At 35.9% G+C, this 22,377-nt stretch overlaps 1 long non-coding RNA gene across 1 annotated transcript in view; it reads left to right on the forward strand.

Annotated features, from left to right (window-relative positions):
- Positions 1 to 855: 855 nt before the first annotated feature.
- Positions 856 to 22,377, forward strand: part of LOC145662052 (uncharacterized) — a 63,242-nt gene continuing 41,720 nt past the window's right edge. Inside the window, exon 1 of the long non-coding RNA XR_014126965.1 lies at positions 856 to 977. This is a non-coding gene — a long non-coding RNA (uncharacterized LOC145662052). The remainder of the gene's footprint in view (positions 978 to 22,377) is intronic.

The following is a 22,377-nucleotide window of genomic DNA, read 5'->3' on the forward strand; positions in this document are numbered from 1 at the left end:
CTTCTTAATCGACTGAAAACTAAACTCATGCTATTAGGAATGGTTCTACTAATACATATATACATTTTCCGCAAGTAGTGAAGGTTATGAAAGTTACCTGCAATTTGCATGAGAGTATGGCAAAAAATTTAAAGATGTTTCTCTGAAAGTTTGATATGTTTTCCATCAGCATATATATCGCCACCACTCGTTGATATATCATGTCTACTTGGTGAACTGTACATACATCTTTTGCAACGTGTAGTACATCTCTTAAAGTTTGCCGTTGCCGATCGGATGTTAACCAGGAGATTTGGATTGCATACCACTCACATTCAGAAGTTCACCATTATTGGTAACTAGTTTGTATGGACAGGTATGGTTTTCCGAGTACTCTATCCAATTTCATGTCTACCATATGGTACTGGAGGACTTAACTTGATATAATACTGCAAGTAAAACGAAAGCCTTAATTTCCCACAGGGAATTCCAAAATATTTATAGTATTGGAGATCAACTCAGCACTACGGTCCATAGCAATCCATTAAATATAAGGGAAGTTAATGGGGTCAGAAAAGAGGTGATGAATTGCATGAAGCTTGTAACGTACTTCATTCGTTACAGATTTGTTTCTGAAAGATGATCTAGTTAAGGATTTTCTGTTTTTCTTGTCTTATCATTTACTTAATGTCTATTTCTAACTTAAATGTTTTGTCTTCTTATATTGTCTTCTCTAGTTGCTTATCAAGTATCTTAATTCATATGTTCCGCTGTTTGACGTTCTTTTATTTACTAGTTGGCATCCTCATTCTTCATTCAGCTACCTTGTTAAACAGAAATAAGTTGCATCCTCTTGAGTATTCGAATGGGGAGGAGAGAGAATGGAATGAGACCATATCTTGTACGGAATGAGACGGTATTCTGTACTTGTGTTATTTTCCTTTTTCATTCTTCTTTTGACTTCCTACTTAATAATTTCCATATTTCATGTTAGACTAGTAAGTATATTGTGTAACTCATCCCTTATTTATGTGTTCTAAAAACATTTTTTGAAGATAAATAGCCTTTCTACAGGAAAGTTTAATAGTCGATAGATCGACTTCGATTGTACGTCGGTTTATGAGTAGTGTGTGATTATGCACAAAATCTCGAAACATGTCGTAATAAGGAAGACGGTTTTAATCTCTTTATGAGATTTTAGAACATCCGAAGTTGTCGGTTGAATTGTAAATGGAGAGTATTTTCCTAAGGAAGTTTAAGACTGTTGCGCTGCATAAATGACTGTTGGAGCGGTTTGTTGACGTGTTATAGGACTGTGATGCCTAAAGTGAACGAAAGTTTGTAGTCACATGGCAGCTTTTGGAGCAGTTCAGGCAACGCTAGTCTATAGATAAAATATGTACAGATCTGTCCATTTGGATTTTGGATCGGATGTTAACCAGGAGATTTGGATAAACGATCAATTCTCTACGGAAACTCGTTATGGAAATGTCATGTCTTCCATCTGTCGTCGTAGCGACATCTTATAAGTATTCTATCAGAAACTAAAATCGTTAAGAGTAACGTTATAAAAATTTGTAAATCTGAGTACCTGATTAAAATGAATAGTAAATAAATATTTGTGATATAGTATCTTTGAAGGTTCTTAAACCATGGTTTCAGTCGTCCGGTTGGGTGTCGCATTGGCTGCCTATTATGAAAGCTTTTACTACAAACTTAATGGCGAATTGGGGCCGCGGTGGCTCAGTGGTAGAGCGTTCACCTCTGAGACATGGGGTCCCGGATTCAAACGCTGCTTGAATTTTGTGGTGGACAAGCACCATGTGCGTGGGTTTCCTCATGGTTCTCCCGTTTCCTCCCACTTTCTTCATTCCACCATTTCATTCATTTCTCATAATCACCGTCTTCTTTAGCCCAACCGGCATAACCGTGGGACGTAAAACTCAAAGATTTCATTCCTTTTTTTAATGGTGAATTGCGAGTTTTAAAGGTAAATAGGGTTCTATAAATAAATGGAAGAAGCTGTTTCTGTGCTTCGGGTGTGTCTCCAATTTAAATAATAGTGTTGGGGACCGCGGTGGCTCAGTGGTAGAGCGTTCACCTCTGGTGCTTAGGGTCCCGGGTTCGATCCCAGCCCGCGCCAAGTGAACTTTGTGGTGGACAAACACCGCGTGCGTGGGTTTTCTCGGGGTTCTCCCGTTTCCACCCACTTTCTTCATTCCACCATTTCATTCATTACTCATCATCACCGTCTCCCTTAGCCTAACCGGCATAACCGTGGGACGTAAAACTCAAAGATTTCATTCCTTTTTTTAATGGTGAATTGCGAGTTTTAAAGGTAAATAGGGTTCTATAAATAAATGGAAGAAGCTGTTTCTGTGCTTCGGGTGTGTCTCCAATTTAAATAATAGTGTTGGGGACCGCGGTGGCTCAGTGGTAGAGCGTTCACCTCTGGTGCTTAGGGTCCCGGGTTCGATCCCAGCCCGCGCCAAGTGAACTTTGTGGTGGACAAACACCGCGTGCGTGGGTTTTCTCGGGGTTCTCCCGTTTCCTCCCACTTTCTTCATTCCACCATTTCATTCATTACTCATCATCACCGTCTCCCTTAGCCTAACCGGCATAACCGTGGGACGTAAAACTCAAAGATTTCATTTCATTTCATTTTAAATAATAGTGTAACGTTGTTGAAATTGCGTTGTCTTGGGATAGAGACGATTTATGTTAAGATACATTGATGTTCTCTGTTTCCTCTTAATTTTGTTCCGGTGACACCTGAGCTAGATTTGTGAATTATTCTCACTTCCGGGTCCCGATACGCGTCTCGGCGGAATATCTGATCCTGTTTGATATTAAATGTGGATGTAATATTGTATGCAAAACCTTAAAATTTGTTATTATGAATAACGTGATGATATTTAAACATTGTTCGGAATAATTTAGGTAGCAAAGTGTAACTAGAAATTCGTGAACGACAAATTCTTGGTGTTTATTTTAAAATTATACTGAAAGAAAATCGTCTGTCCGTTGCCATAGAAACCGCCGTTTCTAGGGCAACAGATCCTGTCACGGTTAGCCAAAATTGAAAGAAGACGTAAAAAATTAACGAAGATAAAAGAGCTAATGTAGAGTTGGAGAGGAGTCGCTAAAATTAATTTTCTTTAACGAGGACGATTACGAAAGATCACTTTCTGATTGAAATCCAGATTATTTTCCAATAGAGTAACTTCCAATAAACCTTTTGTTATTGTTAATTATTCCATATCGGACTCCCGAAGAAAACTTATCGAAACAACTTATTGACCGTGCCAATAGCGACTACTCTCAATCATGACTCCGTTTTCTTTCATTTAGAAATAGGAAAAAAAGAGAAGAAAGTAGAAGGGTAAAAGAAGGAGGTAGGTAAAGAAGAAAGAAAAGAAATAGGGTATTTTAATGAGAAACAGATTACTGGATAATTCCGGAAATATAGTAAAAGGTCGGGAAAGTCGTTGAAAGATGAATCATTCTAAATGTTATTAACAACTAATCAATTTTGGAATGCTTCGGAATAGACACATGTTCCCTCATACCACCCAGACCTAGCTCCAGGCACCACGATCGTGGGGTTGCCCAGACCTAGACCTGGAAATGGGAAAAGTGAAATTTAATTCTTTGTAAAGTTATTCCGACCGGTGACTGATAACTATCCAGCATCTGAACTCTGTCCTCTAGGATCGACCACACATATGAATTAGCCGAGGAAAAAAAAAATCACACAATTTGCAATATAAATTTATGTGTCGTATCAATCGAAGTCTCAACTTCCTGGAAGAAAGATGTCGTATTTAGGCTTATTCTTGCTATTTTTGCTTCACTCCTCGAGCCGATTTGAACCGTTAGTGACGGTCCTTCATGACCTAGGTTATTTACCTTAACACATATATTAAAACATGACACATATATTACAGATGTTAATATGACAAATGATATCACTAAAATTACTTATATTAAATCTATCATGCATTCACACGCTCACTCACTCAGGACAGTGTATATATGGTTAAAGGAAACCAACTAACTACAAGGGTACAAATAGTTTATTACATTCATAGTGAAAAAAAAGACAAACATATAATTATGAAGAAAATATTAAAAGCACAAGTTCTTGGTTATATATTAATAGAGTACATAGTGTTATATTTTAGTAATTTTTTATATATTCAATCATATTGACAAATGAAAAAGAAAGAAAAAAAATAATTACACGTATCATATCTTAGGCATGCTAAAGCAAAATGATGATTTGCGACATACGCAAAAGAAAAAAACTTATTTCACTTTAAAAAAATTGGACAAAGAGGAAAGAAAAAAAAACTTTTTGGTGTATTAGAACTTATATGAGTCTCTACCTCACGTCGAGATATTAAAATATTAATAATTTCGAGCGTCCAAATCACAACTCACGCACTAGTCGTAGTGTCCAAAACGTTTCGCTCCATTTAACTTAGTTTGTGGTCATTTATATATATCTCTATATGTATATATATATATCTATTGGTTTACAAAACCATTCGTCGTCTATATTTGGTTTGTAACTGGTAACAGTTTATATCTGCAATCGCACACTGCTACGTCTATACCCATCTAGGGATTTCGAGAAAATAACTTTCACTAGAGGAGGTTTCTCCTCTTAGACGGTCTATTTCCAAATTTATTAATCGAATAATTTCAAGTTATTTATCCAACACTGGGACACTTCACGAGACCTTTCATTAGGATCACTTTCGTATATGTTTATACATGGTTCGGATTAAAAAAAAAATGATCTTCCACAGGTGTACGGAGTATGATGGTTCAAATTGAGGATAAAAAAAAAACTGGTCAAGTCATAGGATACACATGTAGGTGAGAAGGATTCAAGGTGCACTTTCCACAATGGTTTTAGGTTAATTGTTCAGGGATAATATTTGTTATGATGTGGGTTACGTTTAGACCTGCCGATATTTTTTCAATGCATGTCATTATATAAGTACAGAGGTTATCACTTACATTGATTCAGAAGAAAAGGAAAATTACTTAAGTGCACGGCGGTATTCTTAACAAAATCTACATTCTTAAATTCGTCGGAAGACTTCTGGTAAACTATAGCAACCAATACACGTCTAGGGGGACAGACACGAGCGCTCTTACATATATTCATAATACATTTAATATCATACTTTTACTTTAACATCATATTCACATACTAATTACACATACATTTCGAAGTATTTATTTCTCTCTCTATATATATATATTTATAATAAATGCGCACACATTTAAATTAATCATCCCCAACAATAAAATTTTACAAGGTTGCAACATTGTCCAAGAAAACAAATGACTTCCAACATTACATTTGGAAACAAATTAAATTTTATCTGATACCGCGCGTCTATAAATTTTTAACTTTTATATAATCAATTCGTGTTTAAATCATGAAGGAGAAAAAAAAAACTTTGTGAGGCAGGCACGTAACACAGAGCATTTCTAGATATAACTAGGTAAATCAAAATACAATTTCTGGGCCCAGGTTAACTACAAGGTAATTGAAAACCAAAACGGAAAGGAAAGTGACCAACGGATTAAAAAAAACTTAAGAGGAACGACGGTGAAAGAACGTAATCGAAGTGTCGTCAACTACGAAGTCTTTGTTCATTTCGGCGATAGGTCAAAATGTGATGGAGGACCCAATCATTATCTACTCCATTCATGAATCGTGTCTCGCAACGTCTCAGCTGGTAATTTCAGATCAGAGTTGTACGTTAAATAAATCGTAAGTAACAAGTTCAAAATCTTGGGGGGGGGAAGGTTAAAAAATTAAAAAAACTTGAAGAAATGAAGACAGAGAGAGAGATAGAGAAGAAGGAAAACGAAGAATAGGGGCGCCAAAGACTTAAGTGAGAAATAACTAACGCTACAAAGTTAGAAGTCGAATTTCGCTCTCAACAAAATCCATAGCCAAAATATTCTTAATATGCCAAAAAGGGTGGTCTACTCAAATACGTAGACTCAAGGGGCGTCCTGCTGCCAAGGATGCAAGTTCTGTGTCCATCAGATCCCAATCCCACAAGAGTTTGCTTGTAAGATTGAAATCCGATCCCCGTATCCGGCCCAGACCAGCAGGAAAAAAGGAGGGGGGGAAAGGGACCAGGTAACTGCGTCCCCAATTTTGAAATCTCTAAGTAAAAAAAAATATTCGACCCCTTAGAAAAACTAAGAAGGTTCGAGGACAGTAATGAAACTAGAATAGAAGTATTAGCTAAGATATCCCTAACTAATGATTTGCCGAAATAAAAAAAAAATTAAATAAACTGAATTTTGGATCGGTGATTTCTATGCCAAACCTCACCGATAGCTACCCTGCGCAGACACGCCACGGTCTGGGATGTCGTTAATTTCCCTCGTCTAATTAAACTAAGAAAAGAAATGAAAATACTTAAAGGGACTAGGGGTCGACATCCGGGTACGCGAAAATAAGTTTCAATAACTAATTGTTTTGATTCTGTACCCAGTCAGAGCTGTCGCCTCCATGAACATTGTAAGCTAGCCTGAGTAGGTAACGTGAAGAAAAAAAAATCTCACGGAGTGGTACATTCTATTTTTAAAACCGACCAGAAGATATGATTCACTACAGCCCTGTTGTCTAACTACTATTGTCTTTTCATAATTTATTATTCAATATGTCTAGTCAGCGATTATATGATGCTACCCATTCTATCAGATGGTATTACTATGGTTGATTACTATTATGACACATAAACTACAAAGTATTACCGTAGTCCGACTATATATCGCCCTCCGGTCCGCGTGATATTATGGTGCAGGGGTCAGAACCTGAGATGTTTGTAGTTACACGTATCTATTCAATATCTATATATCAACACGCGGCGAAGTATTCACTGGGCTACTATATATTTAACTATATGGGTGTCCTATATTCTATATTCATTTACTACAATATTCATATACTTATTAATATTCATATTCACATTAATATTCATTTGCCACGACGCTATATTCTACAAACACCCTGTTTCCTCTATCTACGCCCAGCCTATTTACACATTTCATCATAATACTTTAAAATCTATAATCACTACAAACATTTTCCCATTCCGATCACCGCACGACAACCTCACTCGAACCCAAGACTCTTTTACCACACACACACAATACTATGTAATACTTGGTAGCTTTATTAAGAACGAAAGAAAAAAAAATCCTATGTATGTTCACTGAAAATAGAATTATCTGCGATAATGTCTAATGTTTATAAAATTCTGCATCAACAATGAAATTCTACAGCCACGAAGAAAAATGGACATTTAATATATTTTCAAAGCGAAGAACTAGCATCATATCGCCCGACTTCTGTTAAAAATTTACGTATTGTTTATTTATTTAAATATTTAGATTTCTAGACTATGCAGAATGTTGAAACTTTCAGAATATATTAATCTTGGGTCACTTGACCTAACTGTACATTCATATGGGCTGTGAATTATACCTTCTAGGTTTTATTTCGAAAAGAAAGGTCAATTTCATGAAAACTAAATCACTAAGCACCTCGACGGAAGAATGGCGGTTAGTACTGACTTTTGACACTAGGGCTAGCGACGATATAATGAACCCTTGAACAACTGAATGTGACCTTGTACACGGAATCATTATACTATATTACGTTCACTTAATGACGGAGTAATCAAAATTTATCGCATAGTAAATACTACACTGTCCAACACACTCTTTCATCACTTAATTATCACTATCACTGATACTACATTACAAATATACACATACTACTCGAACTACAAGACACATCATGCCACATTCATACTACACACTACATTAATACATGTTATACTAATAAATATACACAGAAATCATTCAGATTTCACCATGTTAAATCGGCTCTATGAAAGGTAACGAAAGGAAAGAAATGAACAGGGCCAACTGGCTCTTTATTTACTAAATCACATTCTTGAAATCAACCTGTTTAATCGATGCCCTGAGGGGACATATCGGAGTATTAGCTAGCAATAGGACCCCTGCCCTGAAGGGGCAGGAACCCGGAAACAAACTGAATGTTCAACTCATCCCGCTGGAAGCCGTACTCCCAATTTGGGAGTCAGATAGGAGCCCTTACTGAAATTTACACGTGCATTGTGATTACTGGACTGACTACCACAAAATTAAATACCGCCATGTTACTAATAAATAAATACAAAAAGAAATCACATCCACTACATACACGAACACAAACGGTAGTGAGGCAGGCCTTACGTAACTAGAAAAGGAATAATTTTAAGGATAAGAATATTTTAAGGGAGAAAACACCACTCCTCCGAAACTGTTTATAGATTCCTAAGAAAACTCGCAAACTGATGCACTTTACAAAGCCTGTCCATAACTAACAATATCTGCACAACATGGCGTCATCTATTTTTTATTTCTTCAGTCCGGTTTTTACTAGGAAAAACTAACAAATTATGGCTCCGTAGCTTCCTGCTTGGTAGTTATTCGACTATTATATTAGTTTTACCTTTTACTGCAGTTTCTCTCACTCCGTTGCGACCTTTTAAGCTCGACGATCGAAATCTGGCTGTTGTCAGCAAGATTTTCCGGCTTGGAATGGAATAATTGCGCCCTAATATCATAGCGTGGGTTTATCAGCCAATCAAAACTAAGCATTTTGGCGGTGGGGCTTTGAAACGAATAAAATTTGGTAAAATCTGGATTAAACTAGATTTTAGAAGGACCTAGGTATCTAAAAGAGAGGTGAAGGGTGGTCCTGAAAATTCTGTCGAATTTTAGATTGGTTATTTGATCTGGAAAGTTTCGTCCAATAGTGGATCTATATTTTCGGATAGCACTGACACCGTAAGAATTGTAATAATCCATTTACATATACATATGCAAGACTTATAACTAATTTAAAATATAAATAAAGATATTGATTCCCAAAACTATCATTCCCAATGAATTTTTTACAGTTTTTCCATGTTAATTTGAAATAGAATAACAAATAAAATTACGAATTATATGAACAGCCAGAAATTTTTTGTTAAACATCAAGTACAGTCGGTGCAAAAAAATTTTCGGGCACCCTCCTATTAAAAACATAATTTCATTAGACTGTAATGGCACATTACAGTTCCCCGGCGTCGTTAAAAAAAATTTTTGTTTGAATAACAAAATTTTGTTGAATAGAATTAACATGTATTAATACTAATAAACTAACTACTCACTCATACTCTCATACACTCAAATGAGACAGTGTAACATTTACTTTGGGTATTGAGATAGAAGTTCCCGTTTTTTGTCCTCAGTACAGTTGAAAAGTTTAAGATTTTGGAAATTGTGAGTTCACCTTTTAGGTAGCAGGAAAACACGAGGTAACCAGTTCGCAATGTTCTCATCGAAAGTGAGAAAATGTTCAATATCCCGGAGGGACACTTTAGAGCTCATACTAACATAAGTAGGGGAATAGTTACTGGGAATTAACATATTATCCTGCACAATCGGAGTCGTCACCGGATTTACCACCGACGACGTAGTAGCGGTGTTATAACTACCCATGTAAGGGAAAGGGATTCTGTTGGTCGTATTGAGTATGTTGGGCTCCATCCCCGGACCAATCGCACCCATGAACAACGACTCATAATGGCACCCATCTCCTTTTCCCGGCAACACGCTATGTGATTGTATACCTCCATGTAAGGAGGGAGCACTCACGCTAGTGACCGTAGTCGTCACAACACTCGACTGATTCGGCACACTATTAGAATTGAACCACGACTTTGGTTCTGACCGATACATGGGGTAGTGAGTCGCAATATCCCGTGCATCAACTGACGTTAAATTTTCTTTTCCTGCGCTACATGTAGTTGTTATCGCAGGTAATATTTCTGAGAAATCGCTACCGGGGAAAGTATAGGTTACCTCTGATTTTTCGCGACTAGATTTTGTCATTTCTTTTCGAATATTTACTATGTCGTTCTGAATTTTCGAAATTTTCTGGTCAGTTACTTCCAGTTCGGTTTTCAATGATAAGTCTGACAAGGTTGACTTTAAACTATCAATTTCGGCCTGCTGTGTTTCTAGTTTATTGTCGATTTTATGTAATTTTGTATCCATTTCTTCAATTTCAGAATTTACATGATCTAATTTACTTTCAGTCTCCTGCTGAAGTTGCTTTATGGACTGTTGAGCCTCGCATCTGACCAAATCGATGTCAGTAGACGTTTGCTCTCTCAATTTGTTTATTGAGGAAGCAAAGTCCAAACATATGTTGTCTATTTTGTGAGTTAATACTTCGAATCGAGATTCGGTTTCTCGTTTCGAGGTGTCAAATTTCTCATTTATTTCGCGTCTCATTTCCAGACTATTCTTATCTATTTTTTCATTTATTTCGCGTCTCATTTCCCGGTTATTTTCATTCATTTCTTGTAGCATTTGTTGCAATGAAAGGAGGAGAGCGTCATTATTAGATGACCCAGTCTTCCTTTGCTTTTCTTTGGGTTTATCACCAATTGGATCCCCATCTCTTTCATCATCATCGAGGTCAGATATCTCCACTGGAGATATTTGGCCTCGGTTCTTCGGAGTACTATACCCTCGCTCACCGTCTGAATCGGGATGTTCCTTTTCTCTCTCAGAGGATAAACTCATGGGTTCACGCGACTGGTGGAGCTTCCCCTCACATTCTTTGCAGTATTTAACTATCTCACCAGCCCGGACCTTTTCTGCATTTTCAGCAGTATCCTCTAAATTAATACAACTGAAATGAATCCATTTCAGCCCACATTCGTGACACCTCACTAGCCTACGAGAGACGCGAGCTCTTTTCTCACTACTTTCTAATGTACATTGTGTACATGAGACTTCCGCGTTCTCGTGTGATACGACTTCTCTATTGGTTGCCATAGCTTACACCCAAAAAGACACAATATAAACACATGCAATTATATACTTATCGACTAACAAGACTTATTAATCAGGTACTATTCATAAATTAAGGGACTCCTATCTAATTCCGTCCTTGGGTCAACTTCCAGCATTTTCAATTTTTAGAATTTACTTTGACAAATTCCTTCATTTCCCCCTTTCTACAGAGAGAGACAAAGATAGCAGAACAGCCAATGACTATAATTATTTAATCTCACTGTGACTTTTTAATTATTCATCTTTGTGGCCAAGTCAATATGTGCTCGATCCTAAACAGTGTTTAATAAATAATTTCAGATTCGTTACCAGGGAAAACAATTGTTTCCATGGTAACTGTCCTATGTCAACGGTCGCCAATATTGAAAGAAAATCGTCTGTCCGTTGCCATAGAAACCGCCGTTTCTAGGGCAACAGATTCTGTCACGGTTAGCCAAAATTGAAAGAAGACGTAAAAAATTAACGAAGATAAAAGAGCTAATGTAGAGTTGGAGAGGAGTCGCTAAAATTAATTTTCTTTAACGAGGACGATTACGAAAGATCACTTTCTGATTGAAACCCAGATTATTTTCCAATAGAGTAACTTCCAATAAACCTTTTGTTATTGTTAATTATTCCATATCGGACTCCCGAAGAAAACTTATCGAAACAACTTATTGACCGTGCCAATAGCGACTACTCTCAATCATGACTCCGTTTTCTTTCATTTAGAAATAGGAAAAAAAGAGAAGAAAGTAGAAGGGTAAAAGAAGGAGGTAGGTAAAGAAGAAAGAAAAGAAATAGGGTATTTTAATGAGAAACAGATTACTGGATAATTCCGGAAATATAGTAAAAGGTCGGGAAAGTCGTTGAAAGATGAATCATTCTAAATGTTATTAACAACTAATCAATTTTGGAATGCTTCGGAATAGACACATGTTCCCTCATACCACCCAGACCTAGCTCCAGGCACCACGATCGTGGGGTTGCCCAGACCTAGACCTGGAAATGGGAAAAGTGAAATTTAATTCTTTGTAAAGTTATTCCGACCGGTGACTGATAACTATCCAGCATCTGAACTCTGTCCTCTAGGATCGACCACACATATGAATTAGCCGAGGAAAAAAAAAAATCACACAATTTGCAATATAAATTTATGTGTCGTATCAATCGAAGTCTCAACTTCCTGGAAGAAAGATGTCGTATTTAGGCTTATTCTTGCTATTTTTGCTTCACTCCTCGAGCCGATTTGAACCGTTAGTGACGGTCCTTCATGACCTAGGTTATTTACCTTAACACATATATTAAAACATGACACATATATTACAGATGTTAATATGACAAATGATATCACTAAAATTACTTATATTAAATCTATCATGCATTCACACGCTCACTCACTCAGGACAGTGTATATATGGTTAAAGGAAACCAACTAACTACAAGGGTACAAATAGTTTATTACATTCATAGTGAAAAAAAAGACAAACATATAATTATGAAGAAAATATTAAAAGCACAAGTTCTTGGTTATATATTAATAGAGTACATAGTGTTATATTTTAGTAATTTTTTATATATTCAATCATATTGACAAATGAAAAAGAAAGAAAAAAAAATAATTACACGTATCATATCTTAGGCATGCTAAAGCAAAATGATGATTTGCGACATACGCAAAAGAAAAAAACTTATTTCACTTTAAAAAAATTGGACAAAGAGGAAAGAAAAAAAAACTTTTTGGTGTATTAGAACTTATATGAGTCTCTACCTCACGTCGAGATATTAAAATATTAATAATTTCGAGCGTCCAAATCACAACTCACGCACTAGTCGTAGTGTCCAAAACGTTTCGCTCCATTTAACTTAGTTTGTGGTCATTTATATATATCTCTATATGTATATATATATATCTATTGGTTTACAAAACCATTCGTCGTCTATATTTGGTTTGTAACTGGTAACAGTTTATATCTGCAATCGCACACTGCTACGTCTATACCCATCTAGGGATTTCGAGAAAATAACTTTCACTAGAGGAGGTTTCTCCTCTTAGACGGTCTATTTCCAAATTTATTAATCGAATAATTTCAAGTTATTTATCCAACACTGGGACACTTCACGAGACCTTTCATTAGGATCACTTTCGTATATGTTTATACATGGTTCGGATTAAAAAAAAAATGATCTTCCACAGGTGTACGGAGTATGATGGTTCAAATTGAGGATAAAAAAAAAACTGGTCAAGTCATAGGATACACATGTAGGTGAGAAGGATTCAAGGTGCACTTTCCACAATGGTTTTAGGTTAATTGTTCAGGGATAATATTTGTTATGATGTGGGTTACGTTTAGACCTGCCGATATTTTTTCAATGCATGCCATTATATAAGTACAGAGGTTATCACTTACATTGATTCAGAAGAAAAGGAAAATTACTTAAGTGCACGGCGGTATTCTTAACAAAATCTACATTCTTAAATTCGTCGGAAGACTTCTGGTAAACTATAGCAACCAATACACGTCTAGGGGGACAGACACGAGCGCTCTTACATATATTCATAATACATTTAATATCATACTTTTACTTTAACATCATATTCACATACTAATTACACATACATTTCGAAGTATTTATTTCTCTCTCTATATATATATATTTATAATAAATGCGCACACATTTAAATTAATCATCCCCAACAATAAAATTTTACAAGGTTGCAACATTGTCCAAGAAAACAAATGACTTCCAACATTACATTTGGAAACAAATTAAATTTTATCTGATACCGCGCGTCTATAAATTTTTAACTTTTATATAATCAATTCGTGTTTAAATCATGAAGGAGAAAAAAAAAACTTTGTGAGGCAGGCACGTAACACAGAGCATTTCTAGATATAACTAGGTAAATCAAAATACAATTTCTGGGCCCAGGTTAACTACAAGGTAATTGAAAACCAAAACGGAAAGGAAAGTGACCAACGGATTAAAAAAAAACTTAAGAGGAACGACGGTGAAAGAACGTAATCGAAGTGTCGTCAACTACGAAGTCTTTGTTCATTTCGGCGATAGGTCAAAATGTGATGGAGGACCCAATCATTATCTACTCCATTCATGAATCGTGTCTCGCAACGTCTCAGCTGGTAATTTCAGATCAGAGTTGTACGTTAAATAAATCGTAAGTAACAAGTTCAAAATCTTGGGGGGGGGAAGGTTAAAAAATTAAAAAAAACTTGAAGAAATGAAGACAGAGAGAGAGATAGAGAAGAAGGAAAACGAAGAATAGGGGCGCCAAAGACTTAAGTGAGAAATAACTAACGCTACAAAGTTAGAAGTCGAATTTCGCTCTCAACAAAATCCATAGCCAAAATATTCTTAATATGCCAAAAAGGGTGGTCTACTCAAATACGTAGACTCAAGGGGCGTCCTGCTGCCAAGGATGCAAGTTCTGTGTCCATCAGATCCCAATCCCACAAGAGTTTGCTTGTAAGATTGAAATCCGATCCCCGTATCCGGCCCAGACCAGCAGGAAAAAAGGAGGGGGGAAAGGGACCAGGTAACTGCGTCCCCAATTTTGAAATCTCTAAGTAAAAAAAAATATTCGACCCCTTAGAAAAACTAAGAAGGTTCGAGGACAGTAATGAAACTAGAATAGAAGTATTAGCTAAGATATCCCTAACTAATGATTTGCCGAAATAAAAAAAAAATTAAATAAACTGAATTTTGGATCGGTGATTTCTATGCCAAACCTCACCGATAGCTACCCTGCGCAGACACGCCACGGTCTGGGATGTCGTTAATTTCCCTCGTCTAATTAAACTAAGAAAAGAAATGAAAATACTTAAAGGGACTAGGGGTCGACATCCGGGTACGCGAAAATAAGTTTCAATAACTAATTGTTTTGATTCTGTACCCAGTCAGAGCTGTCGCCTCCATGAACATTGTAAGCTAGCCTGAGTAGGTAACGTGAAGAAAAAAAAATCTCACGGAGTGGTACATTCTATTTTTAAAACCGACCAGAAGATATGATTCACTACAGCCCTGTTGTCTAACTACTATTGTCTTTTCATAATTTATTATTCAATATGTCTAGTCAGCGATTATATGATGCTACCCATTCTATCAGATGGTATTACTATGGTTGATTACTATTATGACACATAAACTACAAAGTATTACCGTAGTCCGACTATATATCGCCCTCCGGTCCGCGTGATATTATGGTGCAGGGGTCAGAACCTGAGATGTTTGTAGTTACACGTATCTATTCAATATCTATATATCAACACGCGGCGAAGTATTCACTGGGCTACTATATATTTAACTATATGGGTGTCCTATATTCTATATTCATTTACTACAATATTCATATACTTATTAATATTCATATTCACATTAATATTCATTTGCCACGACGCTATATTCTACAAACACCCTGTTTCCTCTATCTACGCCCAGCCTATTTACACATTTCATCATAATACTTTAAAATCTATAATCACTACAAACATTTTCCCATTCCGATCACCGCACGACAACCTCACTCGAACCCAAGACTCTTTTACCACACACACACAATACTATGTAATTCTTGGTAGCTTTATTAAGAACGAAAGAAAAAAAAATCCTATGTATGTTCACTGAAAATAGAATTATCTGCGATAATGTCTAATGTTTATAAAATTCTGCATCAACAATGAAATTCTACAGCCACGAAGAAAAATGGACATTTAATATATTTTCAAAGCGAAGAACTAGCATCATATCGCCCGACTTCTGTTAAAAATTTACGTATTGTTTATTTATTTAAATATTTAGATTTCTAGACTATGCAGAATGTTGAAACTTTCAGAATATATTAATCTTGGGTCACTTGACCTAACTGTACATTCATATGGGCTGTGAATTATACCTTCTAGGTTTTATTTCGAAAAGAAAGGTCAATTTCATGAAAACTAAATCACTAAGCACCTCGACGGAAGAATGGCGGTTAGTACTGACTTTTGACACTAGGGCTAGCGACGATATAATGAACCCTTGAACAACTGAATGTGACCTTGTACACGGAATCATTATACTATATTACGTTCACTTAATGACGGAGTAATCAAAATTTATCGCATAGTAAATACTACACTGTCCAACACACTCTTTCATCACTTAATTATCACTATCACTGATACTACATTACAAATATACACATACTACTCGAACTACAAGACACATCATGCCACATTCATACTACACACTACATTAATACATGTTATACTAATAAATATACACAGAAATCATTCAGATTTCACCATGTTAAATCGGCTCTATGAAAGGTAACGAAAGGAAAGAAATGAACAGGGCCAACTGGCTCTTTATTTACTAAATCACATTCTTGAAATCAACCTGTTTAATCGATGCCCTGAGGGGACATATCGGAGTATTAGCTAGCAATAGGACCCCTGCCCTGAAGGGGCAGGAACCCGGAAACAAACTGAATGTTCAACTCATCCCGCTGGAAGCCGTACTCCCAATTTGGGAGTCAGATAGGAGCCCTTACTGAAATTTACACGTGCATTGTGATTACTGGACTGACTACCACAAAATTAAATACCGCCATGTTACTAATAAATAAATACAAAAAGAAATCACATCCACTACATACACGAACACAAACGGTAGTGAGGCAGGCCTTACGTAACTAGAAAAGGAATAATTTTAAGGATAAGAATATTTTAAGGGAGAAAACACCACTCCTCCGAAACTGTTTATAGATTCCTAAGAAAACTCGCAAACTGATGCACTTTACAAAGCCTGTCCATAACTAACAATATCTGCACAACATGGCGTCATCTATTTTTTATTTCTTCAGTCCGGTTTTTACTAGGAAAAACTAACAAATTATGGCTCCGTAGCTTCCTGCTTGGTAGTTATTCGACTATTATATTAGTTTTACCTTTTACTGCAGTTTTTCTCACTCCGTTGCGACCTTTTAAGCTCGACGATCGAAATCTGGCTGTTGTCAGCAAGATTTTCCGGCTTGGAATGGAATAATTGCGCCCTAATATCATAGCGTGGGTTTATCAGCCAATCAAAACTAAGCATTTTGGCGGTGGGGCTTTGAAACGAATAAAATTTGGTAAAATCTGGATTAAACTAGATTTTAGAAGGACCTAGGTATCTAAAAGAGAGGTGAAGGGTGGTCCTGAAAATTCTGTCGAATTTTAGATTGGTTATTTGATCTGGAAAGTTTCGTCCAATAGTGGATCTATATTTTCGGATAGCACTGACACCGTAAGAATTGTAATAATCCATTTACATATACATATGCAAGACTTATAACTAATTTAAAATATAAATAAAGATATTGATTCCCAAAACTATCATTCCCAATGAATTTTTTACAGTTTTTCCATGTTAATTTGAAATAGAATAACAAATAAAATTACGAATTATATGAACAGCCAGAAATTTTTTGTTAAACATCAAGTACAGTCGGTGCAAAAAATTTTCGGGCACCCTCCTATTAAAAACATAATTTCATTAGACTGTAATGGCACATTACAATACCATCGGTGAATAATTATTAATGTAAGGGGAAAAACTGTACCTATGGAAAGCTGTTAAAATGTTGGACTGAAACTAACCGAGCGGAATATACACAGAGTTTATATCAAAATTAGTAACTTGTAATTGATTTCTTTCTTTCCATCATTTGCAAATATCTGTGTTAACCCAAGTGATAAAGAGTGTGGTGTTAGTAAACAATAAATGTAAACTTTACGGAACATTGTTTCGATTATTTAACATTTAAATATCAACTTAAGTGGGGAAGTTAAACTAAATGAGTATTATACTAATTAATTGCCTTTTTCGAAGTACTGCTTTTAAGATATTCTTCACTCATTTTTTTCCTTTTCCTTTGCTTTCCGTGCTGCATCCTCCGGGGAACAAGATCCTGGTTCTTATTATTTTGAAATTTTGTCTTCTTTCTTTCCGTTGCGCATGATACCGTCCTACTGGCTCCTATCAGGATTCTTAGGATCCCGAGTTAGAGGTTGATACGACTGGGCTAAATTAGAGACTAATATATGCTCTCTGTATTTGTCTTCCAGCTAGGCTATATGAACGAACTGCGTGTGCCTTTTATATCTCTTCCTCTCTGCCCTTGCTTGTGGTTGCGAAAATATTGTTTGTTTTCCATATTTGTCACATTGAATTATTAAAGAACCAGCTTCTTCAAGGGGTTATAAAATATGTTAACATGGGAAAATACGAATGATATGAAGTTAATAAAGGTGCTCTTTTCCTTTATGATTGAAGAGGTGGATGTGTTCAAGCCTCGTATTTTGATAATTCTGGACGCATTCACCGTTGAAAACTTTGATTTGCTTTCCGCTAAATAGCCTCTACTTCTTAATCACATAAGGCAAATAATGAAATTAACCAAAGTTGGTTAATTTACCATTACTTAATCAACCAGAATGTATGTTGTTTCCTTTATACTGTATGTAGGTACTGTGGCTCAGTGGTAAAGCATTTACCTCTGATTCGTGGAGTCCCTTGTTCGATCTCCGATCAAGTAAGTTTGTGGTGGACAACAACGTGTCCGTGGGTTTTCTCGGGGCACTCCCGTTTCCTACCACAATTCATTCCCCAATTCTTCCATCATCATTCAGTTGCCTTAATCACCCGTCTTCCTTAACCTAAAGGGCATAATCGCGGGATGTTGAACTGAAAGATTTCATTTCATTGACATTTGTTTTCACTTTATCAAGGAAACAAATGCACAGAAAGAAAATTGACCATTTTCAGCTTCCATTGCATTCGCCAAGGAAAGGATATTCCACGGTCATAAATAATTGGCTACGGTTCTTGTTTCAAAAGTGGAAGACTCATCTTGGATTCAAGGTTTCGGACATGGTGTCTCAGTAGTAGAGCGCTTACATCTGATACACAGGGTTTCTGGTTCGATCGCGGGTCAGGTACACTCATGTCCAAAATTATTGTCGCATGTCTATAAATATGTTGTAGGAATATAATTTGATAATGAATTCACCCGGTATTTCTTACAATGTTAGTATGAGTATAATCGGCAAAGACATGTACGTGGTAAATTTCATGTCAAAAGACCAGTAAATAAGAACAATAAAACGAAAAAGAACTTTCTTGTCCATTTAGCAACATTTTATTTTACTCATTGTCATTTTTGTATTTATAATTATTTTCCTATGAAATTTACCACAAATATACATTTCCCGGTTATACACATAATATCAGTATTAAAAGTACCTTGCAAAATCATTATCAAATTATATTCTTACGGGAAGACAGTTATAGATATGCGACAATCATTTTGGACATGAGTGTACATTTGTGATAGACAATATCGTCTCTGTGGATTTTCTAGAGATTCTCCTGTTTGCTCACACATTCTCATTCTTCTAATTCTTCCATCATCATTCACTTACCTTAATCATCCTTAGCGTGAAGGGTAATCGCAGGACGTTAAACTAAAGATTTCATTAGATTTTTTAAAATTTCAGGGTGATTGGTCGTGTTCGGAACTCACTACAAATTATAGGTCTATGTACCATATAGTTATTGAACTGTACCTATTTTATAGACTAAATAGATAAACGCTATTCATCAGGAATTGATTCTCTGAAAGCTTTTAAACTTACAATTTAACTGAAAAGATTAACGTTCTGTGATAGGAAGGGAAGAACAAGAATAATAAAACAAACGTAAGGTCTAAAATATAAACAGAGAAGTATTTTCAAAACAGTAAAGCTGATCTACTATCTCATGTGTATATAATTGTACAGGGTGTCCGAGAAGTCCTTCCCTGATTACAGAAATTGATAACTCAGGCTAGAAATAAGATAGAAATATGAAACGTGTTGAATTGTTTACAAACTATAAAAGTTTTTGTCTGTGTTAGGTTTGTTCTGTTTTACCAGGTCTCATTGGGGTTTGGACGTCCGTGCCTATCTCGATAGGACATTTCCTGGGCGATGGATTGGTCGTGATGGACCAACAGCTTGGCCTCCACGCTCTCCTGACATAACCCCATTAGACTTCTTTTTATGGGGTTATGTCAAGGATGAGGTCTACCGAACACGTGTATCAGATCTTGAAACCCTGCAGCAACGAATAACCACAGTCGCTGCATCGATCCCTCCAGTGATGTTGGCTAATGTGTGGATGGAAATTGAATATCGCCTAGATGTGCTACGTGCTACCAAGGGTGCTCATGTGGAAGTGTACTGATGTGACCAAAACTTTTATAGTTTGTAAACAATTCAACACCAGTTTCATATTTCTATCTTATTTCTAGCCTGAGTTATCAATTTCTGTAATCAGGGAAGGACTTCTCGGACACCCTGTATTAAAATTATCATTCAACAATAAGATAATGCATAATTTTAGAACATTGAGTTATATTGATTTTGGTGGCCCGGTTGCTCAGTTTTAAAGCATTTACATCTGATGCGTAGACTCGTTGGTTCAATTGCCGGCCAGAAAAGATCATAGTGGACAACATCGTATTCCTGAGTTTTCTCGGGTTTTCCCGTTTCATATCACGTTCTCAATACAATAATTATTTCATCATTATCTGCATGGCATATCACCCGACTTCCTTCGCTGAAACGGTATAATTGTGGGATGTTTTCTTTATGGCATTGTGAATATCCCTCCAACTTGGGGTTACAATCTACCAAAAATAAAAGTGTGAATTAACCTCTCTCTTGAATTTCATAAATATGTTTCACGATAATTTTCGTTAATTTTTTTTAATTTTAGCGTAATATGTCATACATTTTTCCCAGTTATCTCTGCAAGGAGTAAAAAAATAACAATTTCTAGCTCTGCTTCCCTTTGATTTCTTTTCGAGTTAAACAATAAACTTTCTAAAACTCGTTCGGTTTTCAAGCAATACATTTTCTTTGACTCTTTTCCGTAATTCGAATTGATTAGAATTAAAATTACTGAAGAATTTGTCCATATATATATATATATATATATATATATATATATATATATATATATATATATATATATAATATCTATCTATCTATCTATTTATCTATTAGTAATATGTCGTACATTTTCGTTAAGGCTTCCCAATCATTTACCCTACCTACATGGAGCTGAAACCAGTCAGGAACACCGAACTCGTATTATTTCCTTCTAATTCCTCCAATGTTTTAGAATTCCACGATTACTTATACAAAACTAAATTGGTTTTCATACAATACCGTGCATATCTTTGACTTTTTCCATAATTCTGGCTTGGTGTTTAATGTAAGCGCATTTGATGTGGAAGATCCGAGTTCGTTTCCTGGCGGGAGCTCATGAGGTTTTGGTCCCACTTTACGCTGAAGGTCCACCTCTCATATAGCATCATTGCTGACTAATGGAAAATCAAATATTTTCCATATGCCTTGTGTTTGTAAATAAGATCAGTTAAGAATGTGCGATGAATTTTGTTTCCCTCATGTGGTATGAATTCCCTTCCCCCGGTAATTTCACGATAATGTTCGTAAAAAAGTTTTAAAAAAACTAGTTGACTTTGGAGAAATACAACGCATATTTTCTTTCAGCCACACAATGATCCCTTTTAAATATTGTTTTAGTAAGATCACTGACGAATATAGGATGTATTTAACCCCTCTCTCCATTAAAAAAAAAAATCTAGTTCCTTCGTAGCTAAGCAGTTATTGTACGCGCATTTCGCATGGGAGACCTGGGTTCGATTCCCGGAGGAATCTCATGAGGTTCGTATTCCATGTTAAAATCAGTAGGTTCCGTCTCATATTGCCTCGTTGCTAACTGGGACGTTAATCTCAAAATCAACTCACATCCATTTTAAAAAAAAGAAATTTCAAGACAGCTTTCATAAAATAACGTTTATTCCATTCCGATACATTATGATATGGGGCAGTTTCTTAACATTCTAAAGTAAGTTAAACTACAACAGCAAGCTGCATTATATATAGTTCAAACAGAATTCGTATTTAACAGCCTCTTCAGAGGATATAGATAGTAACTTCAGTTGTGATGATAGATAAACAGCTAAGTATTTTCCTGTTCTTCAGCGGTTTTGCATTTTGTGTGTCTGGCATTGCTGCATGGACTGAAGTTAATCGTATATAAACAAATCAAATCTTCGATTACTACCAAAAATAAAAAAGAATATATTATCGACGAGATGTTGGATAAATCAAGGTATTATTATTTTGTTGAACATGAGGAAAATAATGCTGGACAACAGACATTTTGTTAAATTGGAATAAATTAAATGTAATTATTATATCGGTGAATACTTAAAATAAGCACACATTTGGAGGATAGGCGTACTATTGCCTCCACATTGAAGGCGGGAGCTCATGTAGTTTGGTTTCCACGTAAATCAGTAAGTCCACGTCTCATATAGCCTCGCTGTTGAACGAGACGTTA

Source organism: Thermobia domestica, chromosome 10 (genome assembly GCF_964235325.1).
Source record: "Thermobia domestica chromosome 10, izTheDome1.hap1.1, whole genome shotgun sequence".
NCBI classification, from domain to species: Eukaryota; Metazoa; Arthropoda; class Insecta; order Zygentoma; family Lepismatidae; genus Thermobia; species Thermobia domestica.